Genomic DNA, 24,765 nt, shown 5'->3' with positions numbered 1-24,765 from the left:
GCGCCACCACGCCTCGCCATGGATCTCCGCCCCGCCGCCAAGGTTCCTCGTCGCCGGCGTGGCGCCCTGCGCCGCCCGTATCCCGCGGCCATCGCCGGACCTCCACCTTGCCGGCATGACAGCTCGCCGGAGCGCGCAGCCTCGCCGCCCCATCCGGATCCGCGAAGAGGGATCAGATCCACCCGCTCGCTCAACCAAACGGCGTCCTCCGTCCCGGATCCGTGCCGTCCCGCACCACCTCATCCCACGTTGACTTTTTTCCGTGGGGTAAAAATTCCACTAAGTCCTCGAGATTCCCAGTTTCATATGGCCATGTTCATCATGTCGTAACTCTGCATCCATAGCTCCGATTCATGCATATAGCATATCAAAATGTTTGTCTCAGAGAGTACATCATTTTGTATCATTGCATCATTTTCATTTGAGCTCATCTTGATGCCCGAAATGCTGTTGGAAGAGTGCTATTTGAGATAATTGTCAGATCTGCTGCTCCAATTAGATATTTGTCATTTTTGCCATGATTATTGTGTGCATGATATGCCCCTGAGCTCTACATGTGTTTTGTTACATGTTTTGCCATCTTTACAGAGGTGCAAACCATGTATTTTTGTGATGTGTGTGGTGACTAGCACAAGCTTGCAAAGTGGTGCATTCGTTAATGCTGATTTCAAGGACTTAGCATTTCCACTAAGTCCTTGATCTGTTTATCTCAGTATGCCATATGTTCATGTTATTTCCTAGTGATCCGTGCCTCTTTTGAGGATGATCAGTAAGGATGTTTTGTTAATCTTGTAGTGCTCTATCCATCCATGTCTTTTTTTGCAATTATGGAGCACCCTAGCTTGAGTCAATCAAGCTCTACTTTTGCTATTTCGTGAATCTGGGCAGATTGTCTACTTGTTAGCGATTTTGCCGAGGATGTTATAGTTGATCCGTGCATGCTATGTTATTGTTCTTGCCATGCCTAGCTTGAATTTTGTGTATTCTTGATAGGTGTATGCTTAGATTGTCATGACTTGCTCTGTAGTGAGTGCATCGAGCTCATTAACATGCCTACTTGATATCTGTTTCAGCATGCTCCAGTTTTCACTAAGTCTGAGAACTGATTATGTTTTTGCCATGTTCACATGCTTGCAAATGTATTTTCCGATCCCTTTTGGCTCAAGGTCACTAAGGGACTTTTGTTAAGCTCTTTGAGTAGCTCCATGCCATGCTTTACTTTGCCATGTTCAGGTCATGTAGCATATAGTTTTCATGCTCCAAAGTGTGCTACCTGATCTGAAATTCCAGACAAGTGTTAATTTCACTAAGTCTGAAATCTGTTTACCATATGCATTTTTGCCATGCTTGTTTGAACCTGTTAATGGATGAATTGGCCGTAGCTCAGTGTTCATCTTTTGTTAAGCATCATGAATGGATCCCTTCCATGTATTTTGTTGCCATGTTTGAGTGCTTTAGCATGTTCATCTTGTTGCATTTAGATGGCTACTTGCTGTTTATCGCAGACCGGTGCCATATTTGAATTGCTTGCCATTTCCAAACCGTAACTCCGTTTCCGGTGTTCTTTATATCGTTTTCAAGGGATTTCATCTCATCTTTCCAGTGGCACCCTTGTATTTCCAAGTTGAAGCCAGGTTCATGCATTCCTTGTCAAATCTTGCATATGCATCGCATACCGCATCCCGCATATCATACCATGTTCATGAGTTGGTTGTTTACTATATTGTGTGCTTCTTTCCGGTGTTTGCTTCTTCGGGTTGGTTCCGGTAACGTCGCGTTTGTGAGGACCCGTTCGTCTACGTCCGTTTATCTTCTTCATGGACTCGTTCTTCTTCCTTGCGGGATTTTAGGCAAGATGACCATACCCTCGAAATCACTTCTATCTTTGCTTGCTAGATGCTCGCTCTTTTGCTATGCCTATGCCGCGATACCTACCACTTGCTTATCATGCCTCCTATATTGTTGAACCAAGCCTCTAACCCACCTTGTCCTAGCAAACCGTTGTTTGGCTATGTTACCGCTTTGCTCAGCCCCTCTTATAGCGTTGTTAGTTGCAGGTGAAGATTGAAGTTTGTTCCTTCTTGGAACATGGAGATGTTGTTCCTTGTTGGAACATGTTTACTTGTTGGGATATCACAATATATCTTATTTAATTAATGCATCTATATACTTGGTAAAGGGTGGAAGGCTCGGCCTTATGCCTGGTGTTTTGTTCCACTCTTGCCGCCCTAGTTTCCGTCATATCGGTGTTATGTTCCCGGATTTTGCGTTCCTTCCGCGGTTGGGTAATAATGGGAACCCCTTGACAGTTCGCCTTGAATAAAACTCCTCCAGCAATGCCCAACCTTGGTTTTACCATTTGCACTAACAACCTACCACCTTCCCTTGGGTTCTGCAGACTCAAGGGTCATCTTCATTCTAACCCCCCCCCCCCCCCCCCCCCCCCCCCCCGGGCCAGTGCTCCTCTAAGTGTTGGTCTGAACTGAGCTGCCCGCGGGGCCACCTCGGGGAAACTTGAGGGTTGGTTTTACTCGTAGCTAGTCTCATCTGAGTGTGCCCTGAAAAAGAGATATGTGCAGCTCCTATCGGGATTTGTCGGCACATTCGGGCGGTGTTGCTGGATTTGTTTTAACTTGTCGAAGTGTCTTGTAGAGCCGGGATACTGAGTCTGATCGGAATGTCTCGGGAGGAGGTCTATTCCTTCGTTGACCGTGAGAGCTTGTCATGGGCTAAGTTGGGACACCCCTGCAGTGATTTGAACTTTCGAAAGCCGTGCCCGCGGTTATGGGCAGATGGGGATTTGTTAACGTCCGGTTGTAGAAAACCTGAAGTTGACCTTAATTAAAATGCATCAACCGCGTGTGTAACTGTGATGGTCTCTTTCCGGCGGAGTCCGGGAAGTGAACACGGTGTTGGAGTTATGATTGACGTAGGTTGTTCTAGGATCACTTCTTGATCATAGTTTATCGATCGTGCTTTGCCTTCTCTTCTCGCTCTCATTTGCGTATGTTTAGCCACCATATATGCTAGTCGCTTGCTGCAGCTCCACCTCATACCTTTACCTTTCCCATAAGCTTAAATAGTCTTGATCGCGAGGGTGCGAGATTGCTGAGTCCCCGTGACTCACAGATACTTCCAACACCAGCTTGCAGGTGCCGATGAGTCCGTGCAGACGACGCAACCAAGCTCAGGAGGAGCTCGATGAAGACCTTGTCCTTTGTGTTGTTTCGTTCTAGTTGATCAGTAGTGGAGCCCAGTTGGGGTTGATCGGGGACCTTGTCGCATTTGGGGTTCTTCTTTTATTTTGGTTCCGTAGTCGGACCTTGATTGTATTTGGATGTTGTAATGCTTTATTCATGTATTTGTGTGAAGTGGCGATTGTAAGACAACCATGTATCTCTTTCCCTTATGTATTACATGGGTTGTGTGAAGATTACCTCACTTGCGACATTGCTTTCAATGCAGTTATGCCTCTAGGTCGTGCTTCGACACATGGGAGATATAGCCGCATCGAGGGCGTGACACCTTGGTCCTCCTGTCCGATCACCTTCGATCGCAGGGACCACCCCACTAGTATCCGTCATGGCGGATTCGCCGCACTGGTCCTAGACCCAATCATTGACAGATTTCACCTCACTCGAGTCCTTATGGACGGCGGCAGCAGCCTGAACCTGCTTTATCAGGACACAGTGCGCAAAATGGGTATAGACCCCTCAAGGATAAAACCCACAAAAACGACCTTTAAAGGCATCATTCCAGGTGTAGAGGCCCACTCCACAGGCTCAATTACACTGGAAGTGGTCTTCGGATCCCCGGATAACTTCCAAAGTGAAGAGTTAATCTTCGATATAGTCCCGTTCCGCAGTGGTTATCACGCGCTGCTCGGGCGAACCGCATTTGCTAGATTCAATGCGGTACCACATTATGCATACCTCAAGATCAAGATGCCAGGACCTCGCTGAGTTATTACAGTCAATGGAAACACAGAGCGCTCTCTTCGAACAGAGGAGCACACCGCGGCCCTCGCAGCAGAAGCGCAAAGCAGCCTCTCAAGGCAATCTGCCAGTTCGGCGTTTCAAAGCCCGGACACCTTCAAGCGCGCTCGGGGCAATCGGCAAACAGACCGCCTAGCACGAACTGAGCTCGCGTAGCAATACGGCGGCCACCCCAATCCCAGCCCAACGGCGTTGTTCGTGCCGCGCGTACATAATTATGCATTAAAAATACCATGGGCATAGATGGGGAGGGGAGGCACAACTACGGCATGCCCCAAAACGCGGCCTAAACCGCACCAGGGGCTTCCCGTTTGGTTATTTTTCTTTTTCTTTCAGGACTTCAATCTCTGGAAACATTGTCCGGCTGCTCTATTGCCGAATACATGATACAGCAACCAAGGAGGCTGACAACCACGGAATTCCCAGGTGGATTATAGATTTCATATAATTCCTCGGCTCGCCCTTGAAGGGACATAGTCCTACTCTTTTGCTTATCACACTATCTGTATCACTCTGCTTTAATGCAATTCTTTCATATAGAATGCATGACATTACGACTATTATCGCATTTTTGTTATATGTATACATATCTATGTGTTCATTAATGACGCCTAGCAACCGTACACTCTGGTATGGCCAATGCACCAGGGGCTTACGTACCCACAATATGGTGTGAAAAGTCCGAACACTTTCACAAGTGCGGTACCCCGAACTTATAGCATTATATGCATCAGCTCCGAATCATGTCTTTGGTCAAATGTTGGGTTTACCCGGCTCCTATGTTTTGGTACCTTACGTTCCGCTCTATCGGCTAAGGTAGCGCTAGGAGAACTACTACGATTGTGCCCCGGTTCTGCCGGGCCGAGCACCTCAGTAGAGAAAGCTAAAACTGACTGTCATGATAAGGCGAGAGACTGGTTGCTGTTCGGCGAGGTTTTTCGAGTCCGCTTAGGGCGAGGGGCCGGCTCCGTCTGGCTTACAGGCATGTATCGCGCCCCGAATTCGGCCTTACGAATACCAAGGGCTTCACCGAAATTTAAAATTATAGAATTCTATGGCTAAGTGAGAGTGATAAAGCATTATTAGTCCGGTTGCCTTGTTCGTTGTGCTGAGCACCTCCCTCGAAGGACCCAAACATGGGAACAAGAGTGCTCAGGTTTATCCTGAACACCCCGGCACTCGTGGCATGGGGTAGAAACCGAGGACTAGCCATCTCTCAGATTGGATAAACAGCCAAACAGAAGGTAATATTTTAAATTCTAACAAGCGTTGCATAGCGAATATGATACAAGTTTTCATACATACAGGACAAAACAAGCAAGTCTTATTCAAATATTACATTTTGTGAACACTCATTCGCGATAAGACAGGCACCCGGCAGAACACCCTCGTAGTACATCTCGGGGTAGCGGTGCTCCTTGCCCTCCGGCGGCCCCTCCTTGATCAGCTTCACGGCGTCTAGCTTGACCCACTGCATTTTTACACGGGCGAAAGCCCAGCGTGCACCTTCAATGCAGACAGATTGCTTGACGACCTCCAGCCGTGGGCAGGCATCCACAAGCCGCCTCACCAGGCCGAAGAAGCTGTTTGGAAGGGCGTCGCCAGGCCACAACCGGACTATGAAGCCCTTCATGGCCTGATCGGCCGCCTTATGTAGCTCGACCATCTGCTTCAGCTGGTCGCTCATTGGCACCGGATGTTCGGCCTCAGCATACTGAGACCAGAACAGCTTCTTCGTCGAGCTTCCGTCCTCGTCCTGGTAGAATAGTGCGGCATCGGACACACTGCGGGGCAAATCTGCGAATGCTCCTGAAGAGCTCTGGATTCGGGTAAGTAATCGGCAAATCATCGTTGCATGCTTGCTTTGCATATAGAAAGCCTTCCCCGCCGCTATCTTCTTCATTGCGTCGATCTCCTGAAGGGCCTTCTGGGCCTCGTCCTTGGCACTCTTCGCGCTCTCACGGGCCGCGGCAAGCTCAGACTCTCTCGTCTTCAAGTCAAGCTCCAACGCCTCGTGCTTTGTCACGAGAGCCTGGAGCTCTTGCTGCACCTCGCCCACCCGAGCCTCGTGCCTCTCTCGCTCGATGCGCTCTTGGGCCGCCTTTTCTTCGGCCTGGGACAGCGCTTGCTTCAGGGTCGCCACCTTGATTGTGGCCCCTGGCAAAACATACAATGATCCTGTCATTTTGCAATCGCGTCCTTTTTTAAATACATATATCTATAGACGGGGTATTACTTACCCTTGTTCTCCTCGAGCTGCCTCTTAGCAAGGCCGAGCTCTTTCTGGGACCCCTCAAGGGCCTCCTTCAGTACGGCGACCTCCGCAGTTAGTGCGGCGGACGCCAGAAGCAAAGCCTGCATATGCATATTGACATACTTATATTAGACTCCTGCGATATTATTTGATCCTCTGTTCGGCTTTTCTTCACGAACACCGAACAAAGCATCAGGGGCTACTGTCTATGCGTAACACTTCTACTACATTTTAAAACACTTACCTCGAAGCCTGTTAGAAGGCTAGTACAGGCTTCAGTCAATCCGCTCTTGGCGGACTGAATCTTCTGGATCACGGCACTCATGATAGTATTGAGAAGCGCTTCCAACATAGTGTCCGGCGCCTCTGGGTGGACAGAGGTCACCGGCACAGGCGTCTCACCCTCCTTAGAAGGGTACCGCCTGCCCGAGCTCGGATCCGTTGGAGGGTCCGGCGCGCTGTTCGGCTGAGGGCTGAACTCGAAGCTCGCGGGGACCCCGTCCCCTCGGCTCCCGGAGTCCGAAGGGTCGCCTTGAGGCACCTCCGGGACTCTCCCCCCTCGATCCGGTGCCTCTTGAGAAAGCACCTCGGCGTCGTCGGCCGGATGAGGGGAGGTGGCGGTCGGGACTTGATCGCTATCCATGTCTGACGAGCCCAGGGAGCCGTCCGAGGATACCTCGATATTGGCTCGGGGCGGCCTGTACAATTGAGTTTGGCGTTAGGGAAAGCAATGCGACAAAGGAATCCTATGGGTTACTTTGGTATCCGAACACTTACGATCTCCCCTGAGGCTTTCCCCTGGGCAACCGCTCGTCTTCACTTCCGTCGGCGGTGGTAGAGCTGTCCGGAAGGAGCGTCCTTCCCTTCTTGGACCCTTCGGCCTCCCCAGTTGGGGCGGCCTTCCTTTTCTTGTCTCCCCCAGTCGGTGGGGGAGCCTCTTTTTCCCCTTCCTCGTCTTCGGGGGAAGAGTGCGCCGTAGAGTCATCGGACGGTGAGTCCGACGACGCTTGGCGTCGGGAACTCTTTCGAGCTCCCTTGGCCTTATTGGTCTTCTCCGACACCTTATAAGGGGCCGGAGTCAGCATCTTCGTCAGAAGAGCGTCTACGGGGCCTTAGGGCAAGGGAGCGGGACAGTCGATCTGTCCGGCCATCTTCTGCCAGTCCTGTCGAAATTACGGGAGTTTAGATCCCGCATAGAGCCAATCTATATATATATATAACAAATATCCTGTAAGAGGTAAAACAACTTACCGCACTGGTGTGGCGCTTCACGCTGAATCCGTGATCCTCAGTAATGGGGGGAGGGACCGCGGCGCCCTTGAACAGCACCCTCCAGGCATCTTCATGAGTCGTGTCGAAGAGCCTGTTCAGAGTTCGGTGCTGCGCCGGATTGAACTCCCACAAGGTAAACTCCCGTTGTTGGCACGGGAGTATCCGGCGAACGAGCATGACCTGGACTATGTTGACAAGCTTGAGCTTCTTATCCACCATGTTCTGAATACATGACTGGAGTCCGGTCAGCTCTTTTGAATTACCCCAGGACAGGCCCTTCTCTTTCCAGGAGGTGAGGCGCATGGGGATGCCAGATCAGAACTCGGGGGCCGCTACCCATGTGGGGTCGCGTGGCTCGGTGATATAGAACCACCCCGATTGCCACCCCTTTATGGTGTCCACGAAGGTGCCCTCGAGCCATGTGATGTTGGGCATCTTGCCCACCATGGCGCCTCGGCATTCCGCCTGGCGGCCGCTCACTACCTTCGGCTTGACATTGAAGGTCTTCAGCCATAAGCCGAAGTGGGGCTTGATGCGGAGGAAGGCCTCGCACACGACGATAAACGCCGAGATGTTGAGGATGAAGTTTGGGGCTAGATCATGGAAATCCAGGCCGTAATAAAACATGAGCCCCCGAACGAAGGGATGGAGAGGGAATCCTAGTCCGCGGAGGAAATGGGTGAGGAATACCACCCTCTCATGGGGCTTGGGGGTGGGGATGAGCTGTCCCTCATCTGGGAGCCGGTGCGCGATGTCGTCGTGCAGGTATCCGGCTCTCCTCAGTTTCTTGATGTCTCCCTCCGTGACGGAGGAGACCATCCACTTGCCTCCCACTCCGGACATGGTTGGAGAAGGTTGAGATGGAAGTGAGGACTTGGGCGCTAGAGCTCGAGTATGCGGGAGCGGATGAGCAGAGGAGGAAGAAGGCGTGGATAGAAAGGTGAATCCTTATCCCTTTATATGGGCGGACAAAATTAAACATCCCCACTTGCCTAGTAAAACTCGCTTATCCCCCAAGCGCCGCAATTGATGGCGTGGTTGGGTTACCCATGCCCGTATTTATGAGAATCCTGTAATAAGGGGACACGATCTCTGCTTTGACAAGATGTGTCGAAAAACTGCCTCGCATTATGTGCGGGGCTGGTTAAAAGAAACGGTTCGAATAATCACCGGGCCATGACGTAACGTCATGTTGCCAAAACAAAGCTAGCGGATTAGGTCTGCGAAAACATTATTTTCTATGGTGAAATGTGGAACTTATTTTGTAGGGTCGGACACTATCCTCGTATTCAAATTCTTCTGTGATGTATTCAGAGAAGGAACCCGCCTTGCAATGCCGAAGACAACTGCGCGCCGGACTCATCGTCATTGAAGCCTGGTTCAGGGGCTACTGAGGAAGTCCTGGATTAGGGGGTCTCCGGACAGCCGGACTATCTCCATTGGACGGATTGTTAGACTATGAAGATACAAGATTGAAGACTTCGTCTCGTGTCCGGATGGGACTCTACTTGGCGTGGAAGGCAAGCTAGGCAATACGTATATGGATATCTCCTCCTTTGTAACCGACCTTGTGTAACCCTAACCCTCTCCGGTGTCTATATAAACCGGAGGGTTTTAGTCCGTAGGAGAACAATCACAACATAAAATCATACCGTAGGCTAGCTTCTAGGGTTTAGCCTCTCTGATCTCGTGGTAGATCTACTCTTGTAACACCCATATCTTCAATATTAATCAAGCAGGACGTAGGGTTTTACCTCCATCAAGAGGGCCCGAACCTGGGTAAAACTTCGTGTCCCTTGCCTCCTGTTACCATCTGGCCTAGATGCACAGTTTGGGACCCCCTACCCGAGATCTGCCGGTTTTGACACCGACAGTCCCCGAGTCGGCATAGCCAAGGACTCTTTAAGACACAATGAGACCATTGTAAAACCAACCGTGGATAGGCGGACCACTAGACGTCGAACCCCAATTTCATATCATACATCTGTCGGAAAGATATTCTAAGAGCTACTTGAATTTCCAACTTATAAACTCCCGAAACTTTCCAGTTATGCAATCAGGTATTGGGGATACAGGGGAAGCATAATATCTCACCCAAAACTAACAAACCCTACATCCAGCTATATCCATCCTTCAACACATAACCAAGAAACCTTCGGAAATCATTTACCTCAACCTTCGAAAAGCATCCGTTATACAAGTTATGGCAATACTCCCGAACTCCTGCCCCAGTACTGGGTGGCTTCGAGGTTATCTCACCAACAACTGCATAAAAGAGATTTTCGATGTCGGCGAAACACAGGTATTCCAGAACCGCAACGATAAAATTGTGACGACAACACCTCGGAGCTCAACTCCCCGGGACACTGCCACAACCCCTAAATGTCTGGAGGCACCAAGAACAATGTTCTCATCACAAATCGATTGGAACGATTCCAAGATACCCGCGTGATCCTAATTTTTTTTAGTGAAATTTGAGAAGAGAAGAGTCAAAACTCTACGTCAGGATGCCTCACCAAAGCAACGAAGGGACTGAGGAGTAAAAAGAATCCTACTCTCCGATATATATATATATAATCCTAAATGACTCAAAACATTTTTCTAGACTCAACAACGCCAGCGATTCGATCAAGCAGGGGGCTCCTAAAGTCAGGGAAGGCTCTGATTACCAACTTGTAACGCCCTCGATGCGGCTATATCTCCCACATGTTGAAGCACGACTTAGAGGCATAACAACATTGAAAGAAATGTCGCAAGTGAGGTAATATTCACACAACCCATGTAATACATAAGGGAAAGAGATACATAGCTGGCTTACAATCACCACTTCACACAATTACATGAATAAAGCATTACGTCATCCAGATACAATCAAGGTCTGACTACGGAACCAAAATGAAAGAAGACTACCCCAAATGCTACAAAGATCCCCGGTCGTCCCGACTGGGCTCCACTACTGATCAACTAGACGAAACAACACAAAGGACAAGATCTTCATTGAGCTCCTCCTTGAGCTTGGTTGCGTCACCTGCTCGGTAACATCGGCACCTGCAAACTGGTTTTGGAAGTATCTGTGAGTCACGGGGACTCAGCAATCTCACACCCTCGCGATCAAGACTATTTAAGCTTATAGGTAGGGTAAAAGGCATGAGGTGGAGCTGCAGCAAGCGGCTAGCATATTTGGTGGCTAACATATACGCAAAAGAGAGCGAGAAGAGAAGGCAAAGCACGATTGTGAAACTATGATCAAGAAGTGATCCTAGAACAACCTACGTCAAGCATAACTCCAACACCGTGTTCACTTCCCGGACTCCGCCGAGAAGAGACCATCACGGTTACACACGCGGTTGATGCATTTTAATTAAGATCAACTTCAGGTTTTCTACAACTGGACATTAACAAATTCCCATCTGCCCATAACCGCGGGCACGTCTTTTGAAAGTTCAAAACCCTGCAGGGGTATCCCAACGTAACCCATCACAAGCTCTCACGGTCAACGAAGGATATTCCTTCTCCCAAGACAATCCGATCAGACTCGGCATCCCGGTTACAAGACATCCTCGACAATGGTAAAACAAGTCCAGCAAGACCACTCAATGTGCCGACATCCTGATGGGAGCTGCACATATCTCGTTCTCAGGGCAACACCGGATTAACACTACGTACAGCTAAAACCAGCCCTCAAGTTTTCCCCGAGGTGGCGCCGCAAGTGGCTCTGTTTCGGACCAACACTTAGACAAGCACTAGCCCGGGGGGGTTAAAATAAAGATGACCCTTGGGATGGCCTAACCCAAGGGAAAAAGAGGCTAGGTGGCGAATGGTAAAACCAAGGTTGGGCCTTGCTGGAGGAGTTTTATTCAAAGCGAACTGTCAAGGGGTTCCCATTATAACCCAACTGTGTAAGGAACACAAAATCCGGGAACATAACACCGATATGACGGAAACTAGGGCGAGCCTTCCACCCTTTACCAAGTATATAGATGCATTAATTAAATAAGAGATATTGTGATATCCCAAAAAAAATATCCATGCTCCAATGAGGAACAAACTCCAATCTTCACCTGCAACTACCAACGCTATAAGAGGGGCTGAGCAAAGCGGTAACATAGCCAAACAATGGTTTGCTAGGACAAGGTGGGTTAGAGGCTTGGCTTAACAATATGGGAGGCATGATAAGCAAGTGGTAGGTATTGCAGCATAGGCATAGCAAAAGAGCGAGCAACTAGCAAGCAAAGATAGAAGTGATTTCGAGGGTATGGTCATCTTGCCAGAGATCCCGCAAGGAAGAAGAACGAGTCCATGAAGAAGACAAACAGACGTTGCCGAACGGATCCTCACAAACGCAATGTTACCAGAACCAACCCGAAGAAGCAACACTGGAAAGGAGCAAACAACATAGTAAACAACCAACACATGAACATGGCATGATATGTGGGATGCGATATGCGATGCATATGCATGATTTGTGAAGGAATGATTGAACCTGGCCTCAACATGGAAATCCAAGAGTGACACTGGAAAGGTGAGGTGATTTCGGTTGAAATCGATATAAAGATCACCGGAATCGGATGCACGGTTTGGAAATGGCAAGCAAAACAAATATGGCACCGGTCTGCGATAAACAGCAAGTAGCCATCTAAATGCATCAAGAGAAATATTCTACAGCACTCAAACATGACAAAACAATACATGGCAGGGATCCACTCATGATTCTTGACAAAAGATGAACACTGAGCTATGGCTAAATCACTCAATAGCAGGTTCAAACAAGCATGGCAAAAGTGCAAATGATAACAGGTTTCAGACTTAGTGAAATAACAACAAGACAGGAATTTATCAGCAGGAAGCAATGTTTAGAGCACGATAACTACATGCTACGGGAACATATCATGGCAAAGCAAGGCATGTCATGAAGCTACTCTAAGCACATAACAAAAGTCCCTTAGTGACCATGAGCGAAAAGGGATCAGAAAATACAATTGGAAGCATGTGAACATAGCAAAAATATAAACAGATTCAGACTTAGTGAAAAACTGGAGCATGGCAAAAACAGATAACGAGTAGGCATGTTTACGAGCTCGATGCACTCACTACAAAGCATGGAATGACAAACTAAGCATACGCCCATCAAGAAGACATGGTATAGAAGCTAGACATGGCAAGAACAACAACATAGCATGCACGGGTCAATAGCAACAACCTCGGCAAAATTGCTAAACATGTTAACAATCTACCAGGAACATTTTATAGCAAAAGTAGTGCTCAATTGACTCAAGCTATGGTGCTCCATAATTGCAAACAAAGACATGGATGGATAGAGAAAAACAATATTAACAAAACATCCTTACTGATCATCCTCAAAAGAGGCACGGATCACTAGGAAACATCATGAACATATGGCATAAAAACAATATCAGGACAAGGACTTAGTGAAATTCTAAGTCCCTGAAATCAGCATCATTGAGTAAGCTAATTTGCATGCTTGTGATAGTCACCACAAAGATCACAAAAATACATGGTATACACCCCTATAAAGATGACATGGCATATTACAAAACACATGTAGAGCTCAGGATCATAGCATGCACACAATAATCATGGCAAAAATGACAAAAGGCCATTTGCTGAAACAGATCTGACATAATCATCACATAGCCCTCTTCCAACAGCATTTCGGGCATCAAGATGAGATCAAATGAAAATGATACAATGAGATGAAATGATGTACTCGTTGAGACGAACATTTTGATATGCTACACGCCCAAAACGGAGCCACGGGTGATGAGTTATAGCATGATGAAGGAGGCATAAAAATATTGGGACAGAGGCAAAATTAGGTCAACCTCTCCGTTTGGATCCAGATCTGGATCGGCGGCGCGGAAGTCGAGGTTGGTCAGCGCCGAAGTTTACTGTTCACTGGAAAACAAGGAGGAGACCGGCCGGAGATGGCGGAGCAGCGGCGCAGCTGCCGGAGCGTGGGCGGCGCCGGCGACGAGGTCGGTGGCGGCGGGGCGAACGAGGCGGGGCGCGGTGGATCCGGCGACCGGCGGGCGGCGCGCCGGCGATGGGCGGCGCCGGCAGGAAGGGGCCGCGGCCCGCATGCACGGTGGCGGCGCTCAGGCAAAGGCGAGGCGGCGGGCTCCCTCCGCGGGATCTGGCGGCAGCGGGGATGGGCCCCGCGGGCTCGCCCCGGGCCTGGGCGGGCCGCGCGGCTGGGAGGCGCGGGGAGGCCAGGTGGCGAGCAGGGAGCGGTGGAGGGCGCCGGTGGCGCTGAGGTGGCGGCGTCTAATTCGCCAGGGCGGCGGCTGGACATGTCCGGGCGCGGTGGGAATTTCGTCCGGCGCGCGGAGGAAGAAGGGGGCTAGGGTTTCGGGGAAAAGATCCGAAAACAAAAATGAAGGGGTCTATTTATAGAGGTAGAGGGGGCTAGGAAGCTCCAAATAAGGTGCGGTTTGCGGCCACGCGTTCGTGATCGAACGCTCTAGATGATGGAACTGGTTTAGGTGGGTTTTGGGCCACTTTGGAAGGGTGTTGGGCTGCAACACACACAAGGCCTTTTCGGTCCCTCGGTTAACCGTTGGAGTATCAAATGAAGTCCAAATGGCACGAAACTTGACAGGTGGTCTACCGGTAGTAAAACAAGGCCGCATGGCAAGTCTCGGTCCAATCCGAAAACGTTTAACACCCGCACACGAAAAGAGGTAGAAAGGGACACCGGATGACATAGGAGCGCCGGATTGCAAAACGGACAACGGGGAAAATGCTCAGATGCAAGAGACAAACATGTATGCAAATGAAATGTACATGATGACATGATATGGAATGCATGACACACAAGCAATGACAAGGCAACAACAACGAATAACTAGAAGACACCTGGCACATTGGTCTCGGGGCATCACATCTCATCCTGACTTGTGGGGGAATCATAGTCTCCATCATCCTTTCCTCACTGGGACAATGCTCTAATAATGATGATCATCACACTTTTATTTACTTACAACTCAATATTACAACTCGATACTAGAACAAAGATATGACTCTATATGAATGCCTCCGGCTGTGTACCGGGATGTGCAATGATCTAGCGTAGCAATGACATCAAAAAACGGACAAGCCATTTAAACATCATGCTAGCTATCTTACGATCATGCAAAGCAATATGACAATGGATGCTCAAGTCATGTATATGATGATGATGGAAGTTGCATGGCAATATATCTCAGAATGGCTATGGAAATGCCATAATAGTTAGGTATGGTGGCTGTTTTGAGGAAGGTATATGGTGGGTTTAAGGTACCGGGGAAAATTGCGCGATACTAGAGAGGCTAGCAATGGTGGAAGGGTGAGAGTGCGTATAATCCATGGACTCAACATTAGTCATAAAGAACTCACATAATTATTGCAAAAATCTATTAGTCATCGAAACAAAGTACTACGCGCATGCTCCTAGGGGGATAGATTGGTAGGAAAATACCATCGCTCGTCCCCGACCGCCACTCATAAGGAAGACAATCAATAAATAAATCATGCTCCGACTTCATCACATAACGGTTCACCATACGTTCATGCTACGGGAATCACAAACTTCAACACAAGTATTTATACAATCCACAACTAACCACTAGCATGACTCTAATGTCACCATATCTATATCGCAAAACTATTGCAAGGAATCAAACATATCATATTCAGTGATCTACAAGTTTTATGTAGGATTTTATGACTAACCATGTGAATGACCAATTCCTGTCATCTCTCTAAATAGATATAAGTGAAGCAAGAGAGTTTAATTCTTTCTATAAAAGATATGCCCATGCTCTAACAAATATAAGTGAAGCAAAACAGCATCCTACAAATGGCGGTTTTCTATGTAAAGGGAAACAGGCAATCCAAACTTCAAATGATATAAGTGAAGCACATGAAGCATTCTATAAGGCCATACTCAAAATACATAAGTGAAGTGCATAGAGCATTCTATAAATCAACCAAGGACTATCTCATACCAGCATGGTTCATAAAAGAGAAATGAAAACTAAATGCAAAAGACGCTCCAAGATTGCACATATCGCATGAACGAAACGAATCCGAAAACATATCGATACTTGTTGAAGAAAGAGGGGATGCCTTCCGGGGCATCCCCAAGCTTAGACGCTCGAGTCTCCTTGAATATTTACTTGGGGTGCCTCAGGCATCCCCAAGCTTGAGCTCTTGCCTCTCTTCCTTCTTCTCACATCGAGACCTTCTCGATCATCAAACACTTCATCCACACAAAACTTCAACAGAAAACTCGGTAAGATCCATTAGTATAATAAAGCAAATCACTACTCTAAGTACTATTACAAACCAATTCATATTTTGTTTTTGCATTGTGTCTACTGTAATATAACCTTTTCATGGCTTAATCCACTAATATAAATTGATAGTTTCATCAAAACAAGCAAACTATGCATCAAAAACAGAATCTGTCTAAAACAGAACAGTCTGTAATAATCTGAACATTCACCATACTTCTGATACTTGAAAAATTCTGCCAAAATTAGGAAAAATAAACAATTTGTATAGAAAGACAGTGCAAAAAAGAAACAGAACCATTTGATGTTCCAGCTAAAAAATGTAAAATCACGCACTACAGCCAAAGTTTCTGTCCTGCACCGTACAAACCATCAAGCAAATGTAAACATCCTAAAGGCAAACCTTGGCACATTATTTTTATAATACAATGGAATTGTACAAGGGGATAATTATTTTTATTGAAAAGTTTATGTAATCAAGATTCACAAAGTTGCCGTGAGCATGAACAAAGTTCAAGGAGCTCTCCCACTTCAACAATGCTTGTCTTTCTCACTTTCACTTTCCTTTTTGAAAAAGTTTTGGGTTCCCCTCTTTATTTTTGTTGTTTTTAAACTATATGAAAGCACTCAACAGAAATAAATGACTCTCTAAAACTTCCGGGTTGTCTCCCTGGCAGCGCTTTCTTTAAAGTCATTAAGCTAGGCATATAGTGCTCAAGTAATGGATCCACCCGGATCCCAAGGTATATCAAAGCCAATTTTAATTAACAATGATTTTGTAATTTAGTAGTGAGCACAAAGTAACATATATCATGCAACAACGAAGTCTAACTCTCTTTCTATGCATCGGCATGTCATAAAAGAACAATTATGCACACATAGTAAAGGCCAATGCATAGCATAAGTAGTTTCTTGCAATTTTATCATATTGGAAACATAGAGAGGTGGAGATATAGTTCCTCTCTCATAATAATTGCAAGTAGGAGCAGCAAGCACATGCATATTATATTCATCAAAATCATCATGTGCAATGGTAAAAGGCAACCCATCAATATAATCCTTAATAAGGGCAAACTTCTCCGATATAGTGTAGTCGGGAGAATTCAAAAAGATAATAGGACAATCATGTGTGGGTGCAATAGCAACAATTTCGTGTTTAACATAAGGAACTATAGCAAGTTCATCTCCATAAGCATAATACATATTGGCATCTTGGACACAAGCATAGCAAGCATCATCAAAAAGGGATATTTCAAGAGAATCAACGGGATCATAACAATCATCATAGCAATCATCCTTCGGTAAGCACGAAGGGAAATTAAACAATGTATGAGTTGAAGAGTTACTCTCATTAGAAGGTGGGCACAGGTAGCTAATCCGCTCTTCCTCCTTTTGTTCTTCACTCTCCTCCTCATCTTTTTCATCCAATGAGCTCACAGTTTCATCAATTTCTTCTTCCATAGACTCCTGCAAAATATTAGTCTCTTCTTGGACAGCGGGGTAGTCCTCAATATATGGTTCAACATAGGCATTAGAAGCATAATTATCATAGCAATATTTAAGTATGTCAAAATTTTCAGATTTGTAAAGAGTAGCATCATACATTTCAATCAAAGAAGCAATTTCATAAGCACCCTTAAAAGCAACAAATTCTTCAATTTGTTGAACATCATAGTAACTATAAACACCCTTAGCATACGAATATACGATTCCGTTATCACAAAACTCACATTGATAGGGAAGGTGTTTCTTAGGGTTTTCAGAACAACAAGTAATATCATATATTTCGCATAAATTCCAAGCATAGCATTGCAAACGATGAATTTGACCCAGTAAAATTTCCCCTTTTTCAGATATTCGGTGTCGCACATAACAAGCATGCTCATCTAAAGATTTGCCCTCAACTAAGCTAGTTGGGGTTTCAACACGAGCACATAGGGATCGAAGATGATCCAAGTAATAAGCTTCAGCAGTGTGATAGATTTTGAGTGGTTCTTCAACCATTGGTTTAGTAGGTACAACTATTTTTTTGGTATTTTGCATTTCCTACCCATAACTAAAGATAGAAACAACTAAGAATAACAAATAAAAATTACTTAGTGATAAAGCAAACAAGCACACACGAGAATATTCACCCCATGCTATGGCTCCCCGACAACGGCGCCAGAAAAAGGTCTTGATAACCCACAAGTATAGGGGATCGCAACAATTTTCGATAAGTAAGAGTGTCGAACCCAACGAGGAGCTAAAGGTAGAACAAATATTCCCTCAAGTTGTATCGACCACCGATACAACTCTACGCACGCTTGATATTCGCTTTACCTAGAACAAGTATGAAACTAGAAGTACTTTGTAGGTGTTGTTGGATAGGTTTGCAAGATAATAAAGATTACGTAAATAAAAAGTAGGGGCTGTTTAAGTAAATATAGCGAGTGTGGAAAAGTGGTGGTAGGAGTTGCGAAATTGCCTCTAAGCAATTGACTACTTTACTAGACCGATAGCAAGTATTATGTGGGAGAGGCCACTGCTAGCATGTCATCCCTGACTTGCAATTCTATGCACTTATGATTGGAACTATTAGCAAGCATCTGCAACTACTAATGTTCATTAAGGTAAAACCCAACCATAGCATTAAGATATATTGGTCCCCCTTCAATCCCGTATGCATAAATTTCTATGCTAGGTTGAAGCTTCTGTCACTCTTGCCCTCCAATACATAGTCCTAACAACATACAACTAACCCTATGGTGTGATCCACGCGCGCGCTCATATAATGGACACCAAAGGACAACAACATAACCACAAGCAAATTAAATCAATCATAGCAATTTATCAACCACCGATAGGACAAACAAAATCTACTCACACATCATAGGATGGCAACACATCATTGGATAATAATATGAAGCATAAAGCACCATGTTCAAGTAGAGGGTACAGCGGGTTGCGGGAGAGTGGACCGTTGTAGATAGAGGGGGGAGGTGATGGAGATGTTGGTGAAGATGGCGGAGGTGTTGGAGTAGATCGCGGTGATGATGATGATGGCCACGACACCGTTCCGGTGCCACCGGAAGAGAAGGGGAGAGGGGGGCCCTTCGTCTTCTTCTTCCTTGACCTCCTACCTAGATGGGCGAAGGGTTTCCCCTCTGGTCCTTGGCCTCCATGGCATGGGAGGGGCGAGAGCCCCTCCGAGATTGGATCTGTCTCTCTGTTTCTACGTTCTCAGATTCTACCCTTTCACCGTTTCTTATATTCCTAGAGATCCGTAACTCCGATTGGGCTGAAATTTTAACACGATCTCTATACGAATATTAGCTTTCTCGCGGAGAAATAAGGGCATCAACCGCCTTACGGGGTGGCCACGAGAGTCAAGGGCGTGCCCCCTGCCTCGTGGCCCCCTCGGGCATCGTCTCACGTGGATTTTTCTTCCTAAAAATCATATATATTCCAAAAAAATATCCGTCAGTTTTTATCCCATTTGGACTCCGTTTGATATGGATATTCTGCAGAAAAAAACATGCAACAAACAGGAACTGGCACTGGGCACTGGATCAATATGTTAGTCCCAAAAATAGTATAAAAAGTTGCCAAAAGTATATGAAAGTTGGAGAATATTGGCATGGAACAATCAAAAATTATAGATACGACGGAGACGTATCAATATTCTTCATGATGCTCTCTTTATGTTTCAATTCTTATCTTTTATGTGAGCATCATTGAAATCGTCATGCCTAGCTAGAAAGGCATTAAAGAAAAGCGCTTGTTGGGAGACAACCCAATATTTACCCCTACTGTTTTTGTGTGTCCACATGATTAACCTACTGTAGTAATCATGTTTTATAGCTTTTGTTTCAATAAAGTGCCAAGTAAGACCTTTGGGATGATCTATGGTGATAGTTGATTTGATCTTGCTGAAAAACAGAAACTTTTGCGCTGAGGAAAAAAATTCTCATTTTTAACAAAAGCCTGATAAAATACTGATTCTTTTTGCATAAGATTAGTGAACAAATTTACCAGGTTGTCCAAATTTTTCAGAATTTTGGAGTTACAGAAGTATTCGAGAGTTACAGATTACTACAGACTGTTCTGTTTTTGACAGATTCTGTTTCTATGTGTTGTTTGCTTATTTTGATGAATCTATGAGTAGTATCAGAGGGTATGAACCATAGAGAAGTTGGAATACAGTAGATATTACACCAATATGAATTTAAAACGAGTTCACAACAGTACCAAAAGTGGTGGTTTATTTCCTTATACTAACGGAGCTTACGAGTTTTCTGTTGAGTTTTGTGTTGTGAAGTTTTCAAGTTTTGGGTAAAGATTCGATGGACTATGGAATAAGGAGTGGCAAGAGCCTAAGCTTGGGGATGCCCAAGGCACCCCAAGGTAATATTCAAGGACAACCAAGAGCCTAAGCTTGGGGACGCCCCGGAAGGCATCCCCTCTTTTGTCTTCGTTCATCGGTAACCTTACTTGGAGCTATATTTTTATTCACCACATGTTATGTGTTTTGCTTAGAGCGTCAATTTATTTTATTTTGTTTTGCTTGTTGTTTGAATAATATCCCAAGATCTGAAATTCTTAAATGTTAGAGAGTCTTCACATAGTTGCATAATTATTCGACTACTCATTGATCTTCACTTATATCTTTTTAGCGCACGGCGGTGGTTTTATTTTGAAGAAATAGATGAACTCTCATGCTTCACTTATATTATTTTGAGAGTCTTTTAGAACAGCATGGTAATTTGCTTTGGTTATGAAATTAGTCCTAATATGATGGGCATCCAAGATGGGTATAATAAAAACTTTCATATAAAGTGCGTTGAATGCTATGAGAAGTTTGACGCTTGATGATTGTTTTGAGATATGAAGATGGTGATATTAGAGTCATTCTAGTTGAGTAGTTGTGAATTTGAGAGATACTTGTGTTAAAGTTTGTGATTCTCGTAGCATGCACGTATGGTGAACCGTTATGTGATGAAGTCGGAGCATGATTTATTTATTGATTGTCTTCCTTATGAGTGGCGGACGGTGACGAGCGATGGTCTTTTCCTACCAATCTACCCCCCTAGGAGCATGCGCGTAGTGCTTGGTTTTGATGACTTGTAGATTTTTGCAATAAGTATGTGAGTTCTTTATGACTAATGTTGAGTCCATGGATTATACAAACTCTCACCCTTCCACCATTGCTAGCCTCTCTAGTACCGCGCAACTTTCGCCGGTACCATAAACCCACCATTTACCTTCCTCAAAACAGCCACCACACGTACCTATTATGGCATTTCCATGGCCATTCCGAGATATGTTCCCATGCAACTTTCCACCGTTTCGTTTATTATGACATGCTTCATCATTGTGATATTGCCTTGCATGATCATGTAGTTGACATCGTATTTGTGGCAAAGACACCAATCATAATTCTTTCATACATGTCACTCTTGATTCATTGCACACCCCGGTACACCGCCGGAGGCATTCATATGGAGTCATATTTTTTTTCTAAGTATCGAGTTGTAAGCAAATAAAAGTGTGATGATCTTCATTATTAGAGAATTGTCCCATGTGAGGAAAAAAAATAGAAAGGCCAAAAAAAGAGAAGGCCCAAAAAAACAAAAAAAATGAGAGAAAAAGAGAGAAGGGGCAATGCTACTATCCTTTTCCCACACTTGTGCTTCAAAGTAGCACAATGATCTTCATGATAGAGAGTCTCTTATTTTGTCACTTTCATATACTAGTGGGAATTTTCGTTATAGAACTTGGCTTGTATATTCTAATAATGGGCTTCCTCAAAATGCCTAGGTCTTCGTGAGCAAGCAAGTTGGATGCACACCCACTTAGTTTCTTTTGTTGAGCTTTCATACATTTATAGCTCTAGTGCATCCGTTGCATGGCAATCCCTACTCACTCACATTGATATCTATTGATGGGCATCTCCGTAGCCCATTAATACGCCTAGTTGATGTGAGACCATCTTCCTCCTTTTTGTCTTCTCCACAACCACCACTCTATTCCACCTATAGTGCTATGTCCATGGCTCACACTCATGTATTGCGTGAAAGTTGAAAAAGTTTGAGAATATTAAAGTATGAAACAATTGCTTGGCTGGTCATCAGGGTTGTGCATGATTTGAATATTTTGTGTGACGAAGATGGAGCATAGCCAAACTATATGATTTTGTAGGGATGAACTTTCTTTGGCCATGTTATTTTGAGAAGACATGATTACTTTGTTAGTATGCTTGAAGTATTATTATTTTTATGTCAATATTAAACTTTTGTCTTGAATCTTTAGGATCTGAACATTCATGCCACAATAAAGAAAATTACATTGATAATTATGTTAGGTAGCAGTCCACATAAAAAATTCTGTTTTTATCATTTACCTACTCAAGGACGAGCAGGAATTAAGCTTGGGGATGCTTGATACGTCTCCAATGTATCTATAATTTTTTATTGTTCCATGCTATTATATTATCCATCTAGGATGTTTTATATGCATTTATAAGCTATTTTATATGATTTTTTGGGGACTAACCTATTAACCTAGAGCCCAGTGCCAGTTTTTGTTTTTTCCTTGTTTTTGAGTTTTACAGAAAAGGAACACCAAACGGAGTCCAATTGACGTGCCAATTTTTGATGATTTTTTATGGACCAAAAGAAGCCCCTGGAGTAAAATAATTGAGCCAGAAGAGTCCCGAACCGCCCACGAGGGTGGAGGGCACGCCCTACCCCCTGGGTGCGCCCCCTGCCTCGTGGACGACTCGGAGACCCCCCTGACGTGAGACCGACGCCAAAAATTCCTATAAATACAGAAACTCTCAAAAAGAAACCTAGATCGGGAGCTCCACCGCCGCAAGCCTCTGTAGCCACAAAAAACCATTCTGGACCCTATTCTGGCACCCTGACGGAGGGGTGATCCATCACTGGTGGCCATCTTCATCATCCCGGTGCTCTCCATGACGAGGAGGGAGTAGTTCACCCTCGGGGCTGAGGGTATGTACCAGTAGCTATGTATTTGATCTCTCTCTCTCTCTCGTGTTCTTGATATGGAACGATCTTGATGTACTGCAAGCTTTACTATTATAGTTGGATCTTATGATGTTTCTCCCCCTCTATCTCCTTGTGATGAATTTAGTTTTCCCTTTGAAGTTATCTTATTGGATTGAGTCTTTAAGGATTTTAGAACACTTGATGTATGTCTTGCATGTGCTTATCTGTGGTGACAATGGGATATTCATGTGATCCACTTGGTGTATGTTTTGGTGATCAACTTGCGAGTTCTGTGACCTTGTGAACTTATGCATAGGGGTTGGCACACGTTTTCGTATTGACTCTCTGGTAGAAACTTTGGGGCACTCTTTGAAGTTCTTTGTGTTGGTTGAATAGATGAATCTAAGATTGTGTGATGCATGTTGTATAATCAAACCCACAGATACTTGAGGTGACATTGGAGTATCTAGGTGACATTAGGGTTTTGGTTGATTTGTGTCTTAAGGTGTTATTTTACTACGAACTCTAGGTCTGTTTGTGACACTTATAGGAATAGCCCAACGGATTGATCGGAAAGAATAACTTTGAGCTGGTTTCGTACCCTACAATAATCTCTTCGTTTGTCCTCTGCTATTAGTGACTTTGGAGTGACTCTTTGTTGCATGTTGAGGGATTGTTATATGATCCAATTATGTTATTATTGTTGAGAGAACTTGCACTAGTGAAAGTATGAACCCTAGGCCTTGTTTCGAAGCATTGCAATACCGTTTGTGCTCACTTTTATCATTAGTTACCTTGTTTTTTTTATATTTTCAGATTACAAAAACCTATATCTACCATCCATATTGCACTTGTATCACCATCTCTTCGCCGAACTAGCGCACCTATACAATTTACCATTGTATTGGGTGTGTTGGGGACACAAGAGACTCTTTGCTATTTGGTTGCAGGGTTGTTTGAGAGAGACCATCTTCATCCTACGCCTCCCATGGATTGATAAACCTTAGGTCATCCACTTGAGGGAAATTTGCTACTGTCCTACAAACCTCTGCACTTGGAGGCCCAACAACGTCTACAAGAAGAAGGTTGTGTAGTAGACATCAGGAAGGAGAGGGAGAGGGAAAGAGGGGCCACGCCCCCTCCCCTTGTCCTATTCGGACTCCCCTTGGGGGGGCACCTCCTGGCTGCGGCCCTGTCTCTCCCCTAAGGCCCATAACTTCCCGGGGGGGTTCCGGTAACCCTCCGGCACTCCGGTTTTATCCGAAACTACCCGGAACACTTCCGGTGTCCGAATAACTTGGTCCAATATATCAATCTTTATGTCTGTACCATTTCGAGACTCCTCGTCATGTCCATAATCACATACGGGACTCCGAACAACCTTCGGTACATCAAATCACATAACTCATAATATATATATCGTCATCGAACATTAAGCGTGCGGACCCTACGGGTTCGAGAACTATGTAGACATGACCGACACACATCTCCGGTCAATAACCAATAGCGGAACCTGGATGCTCATATTGGTTCCGACATATTCTATGAAGATCTTGAAGGAAATATGCCCTAGAGGCAATAATAAAGTTGTTATTTATATTTCCTTATATCATGATAAATGTTTATTATTCATGCTAGAATTGTATTAACTGGAAACTTAGTACATGTGTGAATAGATAGACAAACAGAGTGTCACTAGTATGCCTCTACTTGACTAGCTCGTAAATCAAAGATGGTTAAGTTTCCTAGCCATGGACAAAGAGTTTTCATTTGATAAGCGGGATCACATCATTAGAGAATGATGTGATTGACTTAACCCATCCGTTAGCTTAGCACGATGATCATTACAGTTTCATTTCTACTGCTTTCTTCATGACTTATACATGTTCTCCAGACTATGAGATTATGTAACTCCCAAATACCAGAGGAACACCTTGTGTGCTATCAAACGTCACAACGTA

The sequence above is a fragment of the Triticum urartu genome, chromosome 3 (genome assembly GCF_003073215.2).
Source record: "Triticum urartu cultivar G1812 chromosome 3, Tu2.1, whole genome shotgun sequence".
NCBI classification, from domain to species: Eukaryota; Viridiplantae; Streptophyta; class Magnoliopsida; order Poales; family Poaceae; genus Triticum; species Triticum urartu.
The sequence above is the reverse complement of the archived record's forward strand: the minus strand, read 5'-3'. Positions refer to the sequence as shown.